The sequence below is a fragment of the Staurois parvus genome, unplaced genomic scaffold, assembly GCF_062004578.1.
Source record: "Staurois parvus isolate SC_StPar_1 unplaced genomic scaffold, SC_StPar_1.0 ptg000842l, whole genome shotgun sequence".
Classification (NCBI taxonomy): Eukaryota; Metazoa; Chordata; class Amphibia; order Anura; family Ranidae; genus Staurois; species Staurois parvus.
This window is the reverse complement of record NW_028318638.1, coordinates 1,855,942-1,872,128: the sequence shown is the minus strand read 5'-3', so window position 1 is coordinate 1,872,128 and position 16,187 is coordinate 1,855,942. Positions and strand designations below refer to the sequence as shown.

Here is a 16,187-nt window from a genome sequence, read left to right as displayed (position 1 = left end):
TCCTGTGGTTCCACCCCCTACCCACCTTCAAGTACCGTCCTGTGGTTCCACTCCCTACCCAACTTCAAGTACCGTCCTGTGGTTCCGCCCCCTACCCACCTTCAAGTACCGTTCCGTGGTTCCACCCCCTACCCACCTTCAAGTACCGTCTTGTGGTTCCACCCCCTACCCACCTTCAAGTACCGTCCCATGGTTCCACCCCTTACCCATCTTCCAGTATTACCTCTTTACAGAATAGAGTACCAAGTCATTTGTATGGCATTTGATACTGTTAACAATGAAAGCAATAAAAGAGGTCCCCTGCAGCCAACAACAAAACGATAGACCCCCCCCCCAGCAACAACAGATCTGCCCAGCAACAATAGATCCACCTAGCAACAATAAATGCCCCCAAGCAACAATAGAGATGCCACATAAATACCCCCACCTCAGCAGCAATAGACCACCACTAGCAACAATAAATCTCCCAGCAGTCAGAATCAATAGACCTTCCAGCAGCCAGCAACAATTGACCCCGCCCTCAACAGTAGATTTCCTCCAGCAATAATTGACCCCCCCCAGTGACAATAGATCCTCCACCAGCAACAATAAACCTTCCCAGAAATACTAGCCCCTTCTCAACGATAGATGCCCCAGTGACCATAGATCCTCCAATAGCCAACATCATTAGACCCCTAGCAACGATAGATCTGCCCAGCAACAATAGATCCACCTAGCAACAATAAATGCCCCCAAGCAACAATAGAGATGCCACATAAATACCCCCACCTCAGCAGCAATAGACCACCACTAGCAACAATAAATCTCCCAGCAGTCAGAATCAATAGACCTTCCAGCAGCCAGCAACAATTGACCCCGCCCTCAACAGTAGATTCCCTCCAGCAACAATTGACCCCCCCAGCGACAATAGATCCTCCACCAGCACTAATAAACCTTCCCAGAAATACTAGCCCCTTCTCAACGATAGATCCCCCAGTGACCATAGATACTCCAGCAGCCAACATCATTAGACCCCTAGCAACAATAGATCTGCCCAGCAACAATAGATCCACCTAGCAACAATAAATGCCCCCAGCAACAATAGAGATGCCACAAAAAATACCCCCACCTCAGCAGCAATAGACCACCACTAGCAACAATAAATCTCCCAGCAGTCAGAATCAATAGACCTTCCAGCAGCCAGCAACAATTGACCCCTCCCTCAACATTAGATTCCCTCCAGCAACAATTGACCCCCCCAAGCAACAATAGATCCTCCACCAGCAACAATAAACCTTTCCAGAAATACTAGCCCCTTCTAAACGATAGATCCCCCAGTGACCATAGATCCTCCAGCAGCCAACATCAGTAGACCCCTAGCAACAATAGATCTGCCCAGCAACAATAGATCCGCCCAGCAACAATAAATGCCCCCAGCAACAATAGATATGCCACATAAATACCCCCACCTCAGCAGCAATAGACCACCACTATCAACAATAAATCTCCCTGCAGTCAGAATCAATAGACCTTCCAGCAGCCAGCAACAATTGACCCCTCCCTCAACAGTAGATTCCCTCCAGCAACAATTGAACCCCCAGCAACAATAGATCCTCCACCAGCAACAATAAACTTTCCCAGAAATACTAGCCCCTTCTCAACGATAGATGCCCCAGTGACCATAGATCCTCCAGCAGCCAACATCATTAGACCCCTAGCAACAATAGATCTGCCCAGCAACAATAGATCCACCTAGCAACAATAAACCTTTCCAGAAATACTAGCCCCTTCTCAACGATCGATCCCCCAGTGACCATAGATCCTCCAGCAGCCAACATCATTAGACCCTCCAGCACACTCTGGTTCCCCTTGCCATTGCATACATTCTGTGCTGAAGGTGCTGGAACTGAACCCCCCCACATTCATGCTACAAAAAAAAAAAAAAGCTCTTACTGAAACTATAGATGACACACCAAATTTAAATCTAGTTTTGGATAGTGTGGGGGAAGTATAGAGCACATTTCTCAGGTTTGTACTACTATCCGGGGCTCCATTAGAGAAATGCACCCCCATTTTCTGCCCTGCTGACCGTGGTTTCACCAGATAGGAAGTGATGGGAAATCTGCAACAGAAGCATGGACAATACTAAAAATCTGTAGTCTCGGTTGCTTTTCGGGTTCTGTCATACAGGTGTTCAGGAAGGCAGTAAAAACAGGTGGCTGAGCTGTGGTTTTACTGCCCCACAACCACCCACATAAATTCTAAAGCAGGGTATACATGCACAGCAGGTTGAACAAAACAAAAAAAAAAATGGCAGGCCCCACAACCACACAAGCGATGTGGATGCAGGGATCTCCCCCCTGCCCCCAATCAAAATACACAGATCAGCCCTGCAGCCATTGGCTGCATGCAGTGATCGAATGCTGGGTTCCCGGCTAGACCATTCTGCAGAAGCTGCTGTTGAACAGAGAGGAGTACACATGGACGGGTTCCTGCTGAACTAGTCGACTTTTGGGCATAACATTACATTGGCAGACCCCACAACCACACAGGCAATGTGGATGCAGGGATCTGCCCCCAATCAAAATACACAGATCTGCCCTGCAGCCATTGGGTGCATGTAGTGATCGAATGCTGGGTTCCCGACTAGACCATGCTACAGAACAGAGAGGAGTACACATGGACGGGTTCCTGTTGAACTAGTCGACTTTTGGGCAAAACATTACAGCTGTACACAAGCCTCGGCCGCAATGCTTTGTTTCATGGCTGCGGCAATTTTAACTCAGCCTGTAAGAGTTTGACGGGCAGTTTTGGGGTCAATGGGAGTGTGCTGTAACTGCAAGCTCCTGGCTTGTCGTGATGGTGCCGTATTTTAATGCGAAAACCCCTTAGGGATTAACAAAAAAAATAGAAGACGTTCTGGTGCCAGAATCAGACCTTTGCAGAGAGACCACTGCTTCCACACAGAGAGCAAAGGTCCTTCTCTCCCAGATGATACAGGATATGGAGCCTCTACAGAGAGACCACTGCTTCCACACACAGAGCAAAGGTTCTTCTCTCCCAGATGATACAGGATATGGAGCTCAAAGCAGCATGTTTCAAACCGCTTATTAGAAAAGTCATCTCTGCAGGAGTCAGACCTCTACAGAGAGACTACTGCTTCCACACACAGAGCAAAGGTCCTTCTCTCCCAGATGATACAGTATATGGAGCTCAAAGCAGCATGTTACAGCTTATTAGAAAAGTCAGCTCTTTAGCTCTGCAAGAGTCAGACCTCTACAGAGAGACCACTGCTTCCACACAGAGAGCAAAGGTCCTTCTCTCCCAGATGATACAGTATATGGAGCTCAAAGCAGCATGTTACAAATCGCTTAATAGAAAAGTCAGCTCTTTAGCTCTGCAAGAGTCAGACCTCTACAGAGAGACCACTGCTTCCACACACAGAGAGCAAAGGTTCTTCTCTCCCAGATGATACAGTATATGGAGGCTCTGCAGAGAGACCACTGCTTCCACACACAGAGCAAAGGTTCTTCTCTCCCAGATGATACAGTATATGGAGTCTCTGCAGAGAGACCACTGCTTCCACACACAGAGCAAAGGTTCTTCTGTCCCAGATGATACAGTATATGGAGCTCAGTGCAGCATGTTACAAACAGCTTATTAGAAAAGTCAGCTCTTTAGCTCTGCAAGAGTCAGACCTCTGCAGAGAGACCACTGCTTCAACACACAGAGCAAATGTCCTTCTCTCCCAGATGACACAGTATATGGAGCCTCTACAGAGAGACCACTGCTTCCACACACACAGAGCAAAGGTTCTTCTCTCCCAGATGATACAGTATATGGAGCCTCTGCAGAGAGACCACTGCTTCCACACACAGAGCAAAGGTTCTTCTCTCCCAGATGATACAGTATATGGAGCCTCTGCAGAGAGACCACTGCTTCCACAGAGAGAGCAAAGATCCTTCTCTCCCAGATGATACAGTATATGGAGCCTCTGCAGAGAGACCACTGCTTCCACACACAGAGAGCAAAGGTTCTTCTCTCCCAGATGATACAGTATATGGAGCCTCTGCAGAGAGACCACTGCTTCCACACACAGAGCAAAGGTCCTTCTCTTCCCGATGATACAGTATATAGAGCTCAAAGCAGCATGTTACAAACCGCTTATTAGAAAAGTCAGCTCTTTTCCTTGCAATGTAGTCTAGAACCTGATACCCTGAACAATGTTGTGTCTGGCTCTGCTATGCGAATCGGCAACACAACTTACATATAACTAAATCCTGGGTAAATCTACATGGAGTTTGTATGTTCTTGTGCTTATATGGTTTTCCTCCGGGTACTCCGGTTTCCTCCCACGCTTTAAAGACATGCTGGTAGGTAATTAACTCCTAACTTGACCCTAGTATGTGTATGTATGTATGTATGTATGTATGTATGTATGTATGTATGTATGTGAGATAGGGGCCTTTCTTTGTCATGCACTTCTTGGTATTGTGCATGAGTGATTTCCCCTACAGAGAGTTTCTGCTGATCTCACTGCCCACAGGACCAGCTGCAAAGCAAAAAAAAAAATATTTTTTACAAGGGGCGGACTGACTACTCTTGGGGCCCCCAGGCAATAGGGGATCATGGGGCCCCTGTGTCCTTGCCCAAACTCAAAAAAGCCTATGAATAAGGTACCAGGGGCATCTCATGGGGCCCTCTACTGACCCCGGGCCCTCGGGTAGTGCCCGAGTTTCCAAATGGTCAGTCCGCCCCTGTATAATGCAAAAAAAAATTTTTCATAAACTTTTTTGACCTCAATGAAGTGAATCAGGCTCTGAGAAAGAGGCTAAGCCTCGAAACGCGTCAGCCATTTGGAGGCCTAAAAAGAACCCAACACAGATATCATCCAGTTTGATTGGACCTTGCTGTACTTCACATGATTTGCCTTTTGATATTTTATCCTTTGTGAGCCTATCACCACCTTTTATACAATAAATGCAGGTAATGCACAAGGCCGGTGCGCCCTGTTTTTTGTTTCATTTCATGCAGCTCATTTGGATTCCCCTGGTCCGGTGAGGGCAGCAAGGCGTGCATCCTCCAGGCATCCAATGTGTGGTTATAGTTGCTGTGGAGTCTATCGTCCAACGCATGAGTAGAAGCGTATGCTATTCTTAGTCAGACTGGAGCAGCTGTACATGGCAGCCTATCAGCTTCTTTCTTTTATTTTCAAACTTAACTGAAAAAGCTGAAGATAGAAGCTGATTGGTTACTATTAGAGATGAGCGAATCGAACTTGGCGAAGTGGAATTCGTTTTGAATATTAGGAAAAATTCGATTCGCACCGAATCCGAATTTTAGCAAACTTCGGATGCACGAATCGAATTTTCCCCGATCAGCCGGCAAAAAGTGTCACTGCAGAGAGCTCCGCTATTTCTGACAGTTCTCTGACAGTTCCTTCACATTTACAGCGGTTGAAACATTGTATCTATTTGTTTCCATTTAGGATACAGATGTTTTTATGGGGAAACAAATAGATACAATGTTTCAACCGCTGTAAATGTGAAGGAACTGTCAGAGAACTGTCAGAAATAGCGGAGCTCTCTGCAGATACACTTTTTGCTGTACTGGAATTCTTCTTCTTTTCATTCTTCTTCTTCTTTTCATTCTTCTTCTTCTTTTCATTCTTCTTCTTCTTTTCATTCTTCTTCTTCTTCTTTTCATTCTTCTTTTCATTCTTCTTCTTCTTCTTTTCATTCTTCTTCTTCTTTTCATTCTTCTTCTTCTTCTTCTTTTCATTCTTCTTCTTCTTCTTCTTTTCATTCTTCTTTTCATTCTTCTTCTTCTTTTCATTCTTCTTCTTCTTCTTCTTCTTTTCATTCTGCTTCTTCTTTTCATTCTTCTTCTTCTTTTCATTCTTCTTCTTCTTTTCATTCTTCTTTTCATTCTTCTCATTCTTCTTTTCATTCTTCTCATTCTTCTTTTCATTCTTCTCATTCTTCTTTTCATTCTTCTCATTCTTCTTTTCATTCTTCTTTTCATTCTTTTCATTCTTCTTTTCATTCTTCTTTTCATTCTTCTTTTCATTCTTCTTCTCATTCTTCTTTTCATTCTTCTTCTTCTCATTCTTCTTCTTCTTTTCATTCTTCTTCTTCTTCTTTTCATTCTTCTTCTTTTCATTCTTCTTTTCATTCTTCTTCTTCTTTTCATTCTTCTTCTTCTTCTTCGTCGTGCCCCGTGACTGCCCAAATGAGTGAAGTGTGCGGTGATTCTAAGATCGACGGCACTCATCTGCATGTCATACTGAGTGACAGTATTATTTCTCTTCCCCAGCAGACTCCAAGGGCATTTAAATTAAAGGTACAGTGTTCTGCACTAATATAAAGGCTCTCTGAAGCCTAGAAACCCTTTTAATAAGTTAAATTTGCAGCGAATAAATTCGCATCAAATCAAATTTCTCCCGCAAATTCGGCGAATCAGCCGAATCGAATTTTTGAATAATTCGCTCATCTCTAGTTACTATACACAGCTGTTCCAGATACTCTAATACAGCATATGACCACACCCCAATCCCCCCCAATGTTTCTAAACAGAGCTGTTGATCATAGAAAATAAATATTGTGATCATCAGCTCCATCTAGTGGCCACAATACAGTATTTTCCTGATTCATCCCATGCGACCTGGAAAGAAAATAGAATCTAAGGTTGTCACCTCGTCCCTTTAAAACCGAACACATTAATGACACAGGTTCTGAGGCTAATTTAATGCAGATACAGTGAAGGAAATGCGTATTTGCTCCTCTGCTGATTTTGAATGTTTGCCCACTCACAAAGAAATGATCGGTCTAAAAATCGAATGTTCGGTGTATTGTAACACTGAGAGACAGAATGGCAACAAAAAATTCAAAAGAAATGCATGTCTAACAAATGATGCACTGATTTGCATGTTCATGAGGGAAATAAGTATTTGATCCCCTATCGTTCAGCAGGATTTCTGTCTACCAGGTGTCTTTCATACAGGTAACAAGCTGAGATTAGAAGCAGTCTCTTAAAGGGAGTGTTGCTAATCATTTTGTTGTATAAGACACCTGTCCTGGAGCAATCAAACAATCAGATTCCAAACTCCATTTGTACAGCTCGAATGTACATGCAGTATCCCAGGATGAAAAGCTCTGCAACTTTGTTTATAAATAAACGCCCAAGGCTTCATTCACCTATGTGGTTGGGGGGCAGTAAAACCAAGCGGTTGAGCGGAAGTTGGTTTTAATGTCCCCCCCGCCATTCAGGGCTGTACATGTGCCTCGGCTGAATATGCCTGCTGAACACAACGTGTGTTAACGTCGCAGAACGCGACCAATGTAAGGCTGGCCATAGATGATTTGTAGATGAATGGATTCCCCCATCCACACAAACGAGGTGGGTGGAGGAATCCTCCACACTGTGTTATTGTATTCTGACAGTGAGACTCCTTCGGTGTCAGAATACACTGATCAGCTCTCCAGCCGATTGGCTGCAGCGACTGAGTAAATGGCAGTTTTCCCAGACCAAAGCTTTGACAAAAGTCGATCGGTAGATCACCTTCTGTTAAGTCGGAACGGCCATAGATGGATTGAAAGTCGCAGATCCCTTCTGAATGGGTTGAATTCCAATCCATCTATGGCCTTTATAAGTCTATGGAGCCACGCCGCAACCACATGCTTTGCAAAAGGTTGGTAGACGTGGCCCTATAGACTTGTGAAGGCCATAGATGGATTGGAATTCAATCGGTTCAGCAGGAACCAGCTGAAGTTCGATCCATCTATGGCTGTTCCTGCCTAACAGAAGCAACACTGGTCGAGTTCGGCCGCAGTAACACGTTTGCATTCAACATGGAGTAATCCAATGTGGTTTGCTGTTCAGAAGATACCGCACATGTGGCCAACCCTAGGGGGCCAGATCACGCCAGAATGTGCGTATTCGCGTGTTGTTGTGCGACTTGTTTGTGACAGCCTGCGCAGTTTAAACAGGCTGCCAAACATGCAGGAATGTGCAAAAATTATGGCAGGCATGGCTTTTCAAAGTTCGCCACGACGAAGCGCATGGTACTGCATTACCACGTGTTTTGGTGGCCTCAAAATGTACGCATTTGCTTGATGTGCTTAGGGAGTTATTAACACTTAAAGGCACCCACACGCAGGGCAGTGTGTAAACCGCGCGCGTTACCATGCGTTTCCTGCAACCCAACTGGTGTGAATGGTCCCTGAGAAGGTATTGTGTGCTGCATGACCACTGACCCCAACAATGTAATGGGAAAAATGTTGAAGTCCATTTTTCGACATACAGTAGATAGGTTTGACTTTCAGAAATGTTCCTACGCTGTGGCCAGTTTGGACCCAATGAACATTTGGGAGGGTTGGTTGATGATACGAGGTTGTCCCCGTACACTCTTCTTCTTGGATGGAGTGACATATAATCTCTTCTCCGTTGTAGGTAGTTAAAACTCCATACGGTTTAATACTGCAGTAATGAGGCAGGCCGGGTCTCCGAGTCACAGCATCCATCCTCATTTCCTGTAACGAGGCTGAAATCCCAGAGGGTCACTTCTTTTAGTCTCTTTCAAACGACCTTCCTATCCTTCTTGGGAGATCTGAACATCCCCGCTCAGAGAGAGAGAAAAAAAAAATTCATTGATCGGACCAACGAGTCAGAAATCTCTGTTACAGACATCTGCCTTCATCGATTCCTCTGCTTTTAGCATCCAGCTGGGAAATCCAGATTTCTTTCTACGGAAGCAGAAACCTTGATCCCCGGCTTTTGTAACCTCTGCTGTTCTCCACCCACATCTTAGAGCAAGTCGCAGGCATGGTGCTCTCATTGTAAAGATAATCATTTAAAGATGAGCTCCCAACAAAACCATTGACATATACACAGATCAGCCATAGCATTATGACCACCCACCATGACCCATCAAGGCATGGATTCCACTAGACCTCTGAAGATATGCTGTGGTAGCTGGCACCAAGTCTTCAGTAGCAGATCATTCAAGTTCTGTAAGTTGTGAGGTGGGGCCTCCATGGATCGGACTTGTTTTTTCAGCATATCCCATAATGGGTGATCATTATGACCACCCACCATGACCCATCAAGGCATGGATTCCACTAGACCTCTGAAGATATGCTGTGGTAGCTGGCACCAAGTCTTCAGTAGCGGATCCTTTAAGTTCTGTAAGTTGTGAGGTGGGGCCTCCATGGATCGGACTTGTTTTTTCAGTTCATCCCACAGATGCGCGATTGGATTAGGATCTGGAGAATTGGAAGGACAAGTCAAAGCCTCAAACTCTTTGTTGTATTCCTCAAATCATTCTTGAATTCATGAGACCCGGCCACTTTTCTCCATCACATCATAGTTCAGTTTTAGTGTTCAGATGCCCATTGTAGGTGCTTTGGGCTGTGGACATGGGATCCAACAAAACCGTTGGTGTATAAACCGATCAGACATAGCATTATGACCACCCACCATGACCCATCAAGGCATGCATTCCACTAGACCTCTGAAGATATGCTGTGGTATCTGGCACCAAGTCTTCAGTAGCAGATCATTTAAGTTCTGTAAGTTGTGAGATGGGCCTCCATGGATCGGACTTGTTTTTTCAGCTCATCCCACAGATGCTCGATTGGATTAGGATCTGGAGAATTGGAAGTTCAAGTCAAAGCTTCAAACTCTTTGTTGTGTTCCTCAAATCATTCTTGAATTCATGAGACCCGGCCACTTTTCTCCATCACTTCATGGTTCAGTTCTAGTGCTCACATGCCAATTGTAGGTGCTTTTGGCTATGGACATGGGATCCAACAAAACCGTTGGCGTATAAAGTGATCGGCCATAGCATTATGACCACCCATCAAGGTAGGGACTCCACTAGACCTCTGAAGGTATGCTGTGGCACCAAGTCTTCACTAGCAGATCCTTTAAGTTCTGGAAGTGGTGAGGTGGGGCCTCCATGGATTGGACTTGTTTTTTCAGCTCATCGCACAGATGCTCGATTGGATTAGGATCTGGAGAATTGGAATTCCAAGTCAATGCCTCAAACTTTGTTGTGTTCCTCAAATCATTCTTGAATTCATGAAACCCGGCCACTTTTCTCCATCGCTTCATGGCCCAGTTCTGATCACGTGCCCTTTGTAGGTGCTTTTGGCTGTGGACATGGGTCAGGTGGGGCACCCTGACCTGTCGGCAGCTACATAGTCTTATGCCCTGTGCAGCCTCCATGGACCGGACTTTTTTTTAACAGCACATCCCACAGATGCTCGATTGGATTAAGATCTGGAAAATTAGGAAGCCAAGTCAACATTGCAAACTGTTGGTTGTATTCTTCAAACAATTCTTGAATTCATCACACCAGGCCACCTTCTTCCATTGCTTTGTGGTCCAGTTCCGATGCTCACGTGCCCATTGTAGGTGCTTTTGGCTGTGGACATGGGTCCCAACAAAACCATTGGCATATACACAGATCAGCCATAGCATTATGACCACCCTCCATGACCCATCAAGGCATAGCCTCCACTAGACCTCTGAAGATATGCTGTGGTGTCTGGCACCAAGTCTTCAGTAGCAGATCCTTTATCTTCTGTTCTGTAGCCCAGAATTTGTACTTGCTTTTGGCTGTAGACAAGGGTCAGGATGAGCACCCCAACTGGTCTGCGCCTATGCAGTCCCATATTGCGATGTCCCATGTGTTTTGACACCTTTCTATCAGAGCCAACATCAACTTTTTCAGAAATATGAGCTCCAGTAGCTCTTCTATTGGATCGGACTACACAGGCTCCCCATGTGCTTCAGTGATGCTTGGCTTCCCATAACCCTGTCCCCAGTTCACTGGATCTCCTTTCTTGGACCACTTTTGGGCAATCCTGACCACTGCAGACTGGGAACATCCCACAAGAGCTGTAGTTTAGAAGTTGCTTTTACCCAGTCGTCTGGCCATTACAATTCGGCCCATTCAAGGATCTCCTTGTTTGCTTTAAACACATCACCTTCAGGGGCAACATGTTCACTTGTTGCCTAATGTATTCCACCTACTTTCAGGTGCCATGGTAATGAAATATTCAATTTTATTCATTTTACCTGTCAGTGGTCATGATGTTATGGCTGATTGAAGTATATGTCTAAGCTGTCTTTCCTGACAGCTACCTGACCTCCACTGTAGTGAAAAGGTACAACTTGGTCAAGGACCCGCCTCCAGCCTGCTGACTGGACAATGAGAGAGGATGCTGAGTCATCCCTGTGCTTCCCTGTCAGCCTGTTCATTGATAGCACTGAACAAAGCACCAGAGCCCTGACTAGATCACAGTCCTTCCTCTTCCAGTCTGAGAACTGCTGTACAGAGGGATGACAGTAAGTTAATATTTGAACAGAATTCAGACACTTAGAGGTATATTTATACAAATCCCCAGAGCTACTTGTCCTATGAAAGTGCATGTACATTAGTTCTGTGTAAATCGAGACCAAATCAAATGTTATCAGGCTATTTTCTCTCCAATTTGAATGTTCTTCCAAGAGTGAATCAGGAAAATACCGCATTATTATTATTATTATACAGGATTTATATAGCACCAATAGTTCGCTCAGCGCTATACATTACAATGGGAGACAATACATGATACAGTACAATAACAATACAATGTGATACACAATATAGCCTATAGAGGGTGCTGATGATCATAGGAAATACTGTTTACCATGAATTCAGCTCCATCTAGTGGCCATAATACAGCTTTTTCTTGATTCACACATTTAACCTACAGAGAAAATAGTCTAATAATCAATTTTGCCCCCACTCACCGAAACAAAAGTACATACAGTTTCACAGGACGATTAGCTCTGTGAATTTTTTCCGTCATAGTGATTTCTCTCTGACCAACTGCATCATAATGATCCCTCTCTGACCAACTGCGTCATAGTGATCCCGCTCTGACCAACTCTGTCATAGTGATTCCTCTCTGACCAACTGCGTCACAGTGATCCCTCTCTGACCAGCTCTGTCATAGTGATCCCGCTCTGACCAACTCCATCATAGTGATCCCGCTTTGACCAACTCCGTCATAGTGATCCCTCTCTGACCAACTCCGTCATAGTGATCCCGCTCTGACCAACTGCGTCACAGTGATCCCTCTCTGAACAACTCTGTCATAGTGATCCCTCTCTGACCAACTCTGTCATAGTGATCCCGCTCTGACCAACTCCGTCATAGTGATTTCTCTCGGACCAACTCCATCTTAGTGATCCCTCTTGGACCAACTCCGTCATAGTGATCCCTCTCTGACCAACTCTGTCATAGTGATCTTGCTCTGATTAACTCCGTCATAGTGATCCCGCTCTGACCAACTGCGTCACAGTGATCCCTCTCTGACCAACTGCGTCACAGTGATCCCTCTCTGACCAACTCTGTCATAGTGATCCCTCTCTGACCAACTCTGTCATAGTGATCCTGCTCTGACCAACTCCATCATAGTGATCCCTCTCTGACCAACTCCGTCAGTGATCCCGCTCTGACCAACTCTGTCATAGTGATCCTGCTCTGACCAACTCTGTCATAGTGATCCTGCTCTGACCAACTCTGTCATAGTGATCCTGCTCTGACCAACTCTGTCATAGTGATCCTTCTCTGACCAACTCAGTCAGTGATCTCGCTCTGACCAGCTCCGTCATAGTGATCCCTCTCTGACCAACTCCATCATAGCGATCCCTCTCTGGCCAACTGTGTCATAGTGATCCCGCTCTGACCAACTCTGTCATAGTGATCCCTCTCTGACCAACTAATACATTTTTTTAAATGAATCATAGTTGGTATTTAATGGAAAGGTTTATTTAGGTCTCATGAGCACTGGGCCTTTCAATTTTTCTTCTGAACGCCTTTTATTCCTGGCAGGAAAAAGCAGCTAAAAAATGTGCATAAAACCGCGTTTTGCACATGCCTTTATGAACGTTCGTGCATTTGGCATTAATGCATTCGATTGGCCAGAATATTAATTTATAAATGCACAAATGCGTCTAAATGCGTGAAATCTCATACTATGAGCAGTGATGCCGGTGACATCTACTGGTGACAGTGAGTAATCACAAGCCAATGTGAGCTTAGGGAAAAACCAAGTGAAAAACTATACAATTAGTCTGAGCAAAGTACAGCCCAGCCAAAAAATAAATTGGCATAGTAGCCCCTGTTTAGGACAAGGGGAATACAAAAGGGTGGAAGTAAAGTGGGCCAGCATTTGCCTTTCGGTGTGCTCTCCTCTAGCGTGGTCCAGGCTCACCGTATTCACTCTGTCCCGGTGTTGTGTCCTCTTCCCTAGCCAAGTCCACCATCTTCTTGCTTTGCTCATCCACGCATGTGCACCCGAGTTCCACTTTGTCATCGATCTCCATTCCCGGCATCTGTAAGATGCCAGGACTGTACACTGTGTATGACCCACAGTCAGTACGCATTTTTTAGAAAGTTGCTAGTAGGAAAGAGACTTAAAAATAATCTCACCTACCTAAAAACCTGTAAGTAGATTTTTGTTCTCAGGCTTTACTTCCAAGTTAAAGCAGTAGTGGAATTTTCAGCATAAAAAAAAAGTAGTGCCGTTCCTACTGAAAGTTAATGGAATAATGTGCTAGTATGCACCCAGAGACATCCCTAGGGTTGGTGTCACCCGGTGCAGTAACACGTGGTGTCACCGCTCCAAAGAGGAAGGAGTGGTGTCGGTGTAGCGGTAAAATGAGTATCCTTTGAAGATATGTATCCTCAGAAGCAACTGCGCATGTGCCGGTTTCAGGCCGAAGAGCCGATCTTCGACTTTAGCACAGAGCTGGCGATTGGCTTCTTCGGCCTGAAACCGGCACATGCGCAGTTGCTTCAGGGGATACTCATTTTACCGCTACACCGGGGCAGGGGCAGCTGTCACTATGCCGGCATCCTGCTCCTGCACCCCCCTGTGATGGTGTCACACGGCGCGGCCTGCACCCCCCTGTATGCACCATATACTAGCACATTAGGACAGACTTACACTACATTGCCAAAAGTATTGGTCGGCCGGCCTTTCCATGTACATGACCTTTAATGGTCCCCCAGTCTTAGTCCTAAGGGTTCAATATTGAGTTGGCCCCGCCCTTTGCAGCTATAACAGCTTCAACTCTTCTGGGAAGGCCGTCCACAAGGTTTAGGAGGGTGTCTATGGGAAGGTTGGACCATTCTTCCAGAAGCACATTTGTCAGGTCAGGCACTGATGTTGGGGGAGGAGGTCTGGCTCACAGTCTCTGCTCTAATTCATCCCAAAGGTGTTCTATGGGGTTGAGGTCAGGACTCTGTGCAGGACAGTCAAGTTCCTCCACCCCAAACTGGCTCCTCCATGTCTTTATGGACCTTGCTTTGTGCACTGGTGTGCAGTCATGTTGGAACAGGAAGGGGCCATCCCCAAACTCTTCCCACAAAGTTGGGAGCATGAAATTGTCCAAAATGTCTTGGTATGCTGAAACCTTAAGAGTTCCCTTCACTGGAACTAGGGGGCCAAGCCCAACCCCTGAAAAACAACCCCACACTATAATTCCCCTCTACCAAACTTCACACTTGGCACAATGCAGTCAGGCAAGTACTGTTCTCCTGGCAACCACCAAACCTAGCCATGTCCATCGGATTGCCAGACAGAGAAGCGTTATTGGTCACTACAGAGAACAGGTCTCCACTGCTCTAGAGTCCAGTGGCGGCGTGCTTTACACCACGGCATTTGCCGCTTTGCATTGCACTTGGTGATGTAAGGCTTGGATGCAGCTATGGCCATGGAAACCCATCCCGTGAAGCTCTCTACGCACTGTTGTTGGGCTCATCTGAAGGCCACGCCAAGTTTGGAGGTCTTTAGCTATTGACTCTGCAGACAGTTGGCGACTTCTGCGCACTGTGCGCTTCAGCATGCGCTGACCCCGCCCTGTCATGGCCTACCACTTGGTGGCTGAGTTGCTGTTGTTCCCAGTTTCTTCCACTTTGTTATAATACCACTAACAGTTGAGCGTGGAATATTTAGTAGCCAGGAAATGTCATGGATGGACTTATTGCCCAGGTGGCCACCTATCACGGGACCACGCTTGGAGTCACTGAGCTCCTGAGAGCAACCCATTCTTTCACCAATGTTTGTAGAAGCAGTCTGCATGCCTAGGGGCTTGATTGTATACACCTGTGTCCATGGAGGGGATTGGAACACCTGAATCACATGATTTGGAGTGGGTCCCAATACTTTTGCCAATATAGTGTACCTGTAAAACGGATCCCTCCCATAACACTGTCATTGCTAAAAGGGTTTCCGTCTTCATTCTGAGTTCATAGACTCTGGCCGTTTGAATGGCCAAGCCACGATGACGTCACTCGTGCGCATGCATACAGGAGTCACGATCGCGGCACAGCGCTCTGGACTGACAACATATTCAGTGTGCCCTCAATTCAGAGCGTAGTGTGCATGACTGCGCTCTGAATTGAGGGCACACTGAATACTTCACCAGCTGCAGAACTTGTGAATATCTCCTAGAAGTTGCACGTTTAGGAGACATTCATTGTAACTAGTAACTTATAATAAAGCTTTCCTGTAGGCTCACGTGACCTGGAGTAGTTTACGACCGCTTTCATATACCCAGTGAAGTGACTGGCCTCAGGTGATATACAGAGATAAAAAAAAATACTCCTACATACTGTAGGTTGTACCTGTGTATCTACAGCAATCTTTCCCCTACATCTATTCATAGTGCAGAATTGACACAGGATCTCTCAGCTCTGAAAAGCAGGGGGCGGAGAAGTTACATCAGTGAGGAGAGCTCATTGGAGGCAAGAGATATACCCCCTTCACACAGGAATAGAGCTGAGGCTCTCAATCACAGGCTCTGTCCTACCCTGTCACCATTTTTCTAATTCTTAGTATCAAACTCCTGCCTTGCTTGGCTGACATCATCCAAATAATGTGTTACTCTGGCTAAAGGAGAGGTGGGGTTTCCCGGAACAGTGTTTTTTTTCAGCCAAGATGAGTATTTTAAGACCTCCGCTGCCTCTTATGACTTTCATGCATCAGGGTAGGTACTGTAGGGGAGCAGAGTGAGCTTATATTGGTTACAAATGGAGAAACAGAAAAAGGGCGCACCGACCTAGTGCATTATCGTTTGAAATAATTTATTAAAGAAACAAAAATAGGTATCATACTCACAATGCACATAATAACACAGGCATGTCAAAC

The 16,187-nt window shown here is 45.6% G+C and overlaps 1 protein-coding gene across 1 annotated transcript in view; it reads left to right on the top strand.

Moving 5' to 3' along the window:
• Positions 1 to 16,187, top strand: part of SV2A (synaptic vesicle glycoprotein 2A) — a 230,954-nt gene that overhangs the window by 85,807 nt on the left and 128,960 nt on the right. The window lies entirely within an intron of this gene.